At 44.3% G+C, this 3067-nt stretch overlaps 1 pseudogene; it reads right to left on the reverse strand.

Moving 5' to 3' along the window:
* Nucleotides 1–2561: 2561 nt before the first annotated feature.
* On the reverse strand, nucleotides 2562–3067 carry LOC112066271 (60S ribosomal protein L12-like; annotated as a pseudogene).

A 3067-nucleotide genomic window follows, 5' to 3' on the forward strand; every position in this document is an offset into this window, starting at 1 on the left:
CTCCAAAGTTACCGAATATTTTCTGTTCCATCTGTATACTTCCAGAGATATGTATAGATAAGATGTTTAAATGAACCTCACTTAGTCTCAGATTTGGCTGAAACCCCAAAACAATAAGGTCATATTCAAAGTTAGATGCAAATTCACCAACACAGGATTTGCAGAGGGAGAGTGTAGAAAACCAGTTTTTTACTCTTAGTTCACCACCTACCTCCAGCTTACAAAAGGCATTGGACAGGTTGAAAAAAAGATAGAGGAGAGTCAAGGTTTTTAGAGGAAGCTGTTGTACTTTGTACTGAGTCATTGCCACCATCCTCAACCTCATCCTGAGGTGTGTACACCCTTTGCCTCACTCACACTGATGTAAGGAATTTTGCTGGGAACACGCAGCAATATGTAATATTGCTTCCAATCTGAGAGACACGGTGGCTGATGTCTGAGTTACATCTGGGATATATAAAAGGTAAAGGACTGGCTCAGGCATCCTGTGGGGTAGAGATGAGGCTATGGTTTGGAATATAACAGAACTCCCAACAATAGGTCAAATGAGCATGTTTTCTCTAGTCCAAATGTGGTACATACATGCAAGAGCTCTGGAGAAGCATTGTCTTGGATCCTGTTCAAGAAAGCTGCCAAAAGAAGTGAGTGGACTTCAGCAGAAGGAAGGTGGAGGCGTATCACCAGATGCCTGGAGTCTCAAGAAAGAATTGTAAACAAACAACCACAAAAGCAATGTACTCATCTATGCAAAAGAAAGTACAGAGATGAGATCCCCAAAGATGGAATGATGGAGCTTTAAAGAACTCAGAGATACAACCTGCAAAAAAAAAAGAGTAAGCCTTAAATCTCTGCGAACCCCAGAGAATGCAGATGCCACTCATGACAGTACTAGTCAAGTACAAACATTACAGTCTCCCTTGTGACTTCCTCCATATGTTCCAACCTTAACAGGCTTCATGGTTGTGTAAGTTATTCGCTGAAAATGGCACCTGACTGTAGGTGCTAATGGGGGCTGAAATCCAGCCTGATTTCCACTCTCCAAACCATATGCCCTGGCACGGGGTGGTGTCTAGTTGGAGGAAAAGTTGCCTTTTTCTACTTCACACAGAGGTGCAGTTCTCTCACCATGGGGTTGCATTCACCCAGAAGGGGGAACCTTTTTCTAATCTATCCAAAGACACCAGACGAACTAGCAGCCACCCAGCTTGGAAGGATTAGACACAGTAGCAACAAGATGAGGAAAGTGGAAGCATTGAATGAAGAAAGAATGAAACTGATCACACACTCCTTTTCCATAGGTGACTCACATCCTAGAGGCCCACGCTTGGAGAGAGGAAGAAGCCTCAGTCTTAAATCAATTTTAGAGTGATGACTATTAGAGGGGGCTGGGCATTTCTGTTACTTAACTGATGTTGTTTGGGAGACTAGCATTTCAGGAGGACTTTTAATACATAAAAGTAATTAGCAAAGTTGATGGATTTGACCAAGGTGAAAGGGGCAAGGGAAAACCAGACATAGAGAATAAACTAAAGGGCCAGTGGAAGACAAAAATTAAGATGCTTTCTGATTTACACCCTGTAATGGAGACCTCTAGCTCCCTACTTATATACATTCTGTCCTTTACAATTTGATATAACCTCTAGACTAAATTCTCTCTAATCAGATGTAAGATGGATTAAGGGGTAATCGATGGGTGCCACTTCCAGGACTGGCCTAGTAAAACCTCCCCCCATACCCACACACAATGAAACTCTTTCCTCTCCTCCCAGCTGGATGCAAGTGGTGACAGAGCCATGAAAGATGACAGATAGGGCTTCCCTGGTGGCGCAGTGGTTGAGAGTCCGCCTGCCGATGCAGGGGACACGGGTTCGTGCCCCGGTCCGGGAAGATCCCACATGCCGCGGCTGGGCCCGTGGGCCATGGCCGCTGAGCTTGCGCGTCCGGAGCCTGTGCTCCGCAACGGGAGAGACCACAACGGTGAGAGGCCCGCGTACGGCAAAAAAAAAAAAAAAAAAAAAAAGATGACAGATAGAAGGAATCTTTGTCCATGAATGACAGGGAGGATGAGAGCTGCCCCACCAAGCTGAACACCTGTACAAGACTGCTAGTTGAGCAGAATCTAAACTTCTATTTTGTTAATTCGTTGCATTTTAGGTTTGCTTGTATTAAAGGAATCACAGTGCTTTCAAATCTAGAAAGAAAAACAAACACACAAAATTATTTATTTAAGAAATTATTTATTTCCAGGCAAGGAGACAGATAATCTCTGTGAACAAAGTAAAAGATAGGGTTTATATAGGGCTTGGGGGAAATGTGGGGTTTAGGTTAAATATGAATGATTGGCTATGACTGGCTCAAAATGAAGTGGGGTTAGTCATTGATTAGGTGGATTTCAAGAGCAGACCTATTGTAGCAGCGTTTGGTTGTCTGTGGGTGATTCAGCCCAAGACTGATATTGACTGGTCTTTCCTTTTCCCGTTTAAATACCTGAGGACATGAGTAACATTCTTCAGGCAAGAGTAGAATTTTCTTTTATTTGGTTGTCAAATAACCCTTTATTTTTCTTTGCAGTTCTTAACTAGTTGGGCATTCCACTGCACCACTGTTGATGTCATCTATGATGTCGTGAGGGTGGCAGCCATCAACATTGCAGCCCACAGACTGGGTGGCCCCCAGGATCTCTTTATTGGTTCCAGAGAGTTCTCTAGCTAAAGAATGATACCGCATCTGTCAGGCAATGTTGACAATCTCATCAAAAGTGATGTTTCCACTGTGCTTAATGTTTTTCTGCTTCTTTCTGTCTCTTGGCAGTTCCTTGGGGCCTTGATGATCAGTCCTTAACCTGGGCTTGTCTGTTCTGAATGGTCAGTTTCACAGTAATCCTCAGACCCTTCCAATCACCAATTGCCTTGGCGATGTCTTCACCAACCATTTTTGGAGACAGACCCCGGGGGCCAATCTTGGGGGCCAGGGCAGACGTGGCACCGACTTCCCCACTGGTGTACCTCAGGTACACGACTTGGATCTTGTTGGGGTCGAACTTAGGCAACATGGTGGAGGCAGCTGG

This window comes from Physeter macrocephalus, chromosome 11 (genome assembly GCF_002837175.3).
Source record: "Physeter macrocephalus isolate SW-GA chromosome 11, ASM283717v5, whole genome shotgun sequence".
In the NCBI taxonomy this organism is placed as follows: Eukaryota; Metazoa; Chordata; class Mammalia; order Artiodactyla; family Physeteridae; genus Physeter; species Physeter macrocephalus.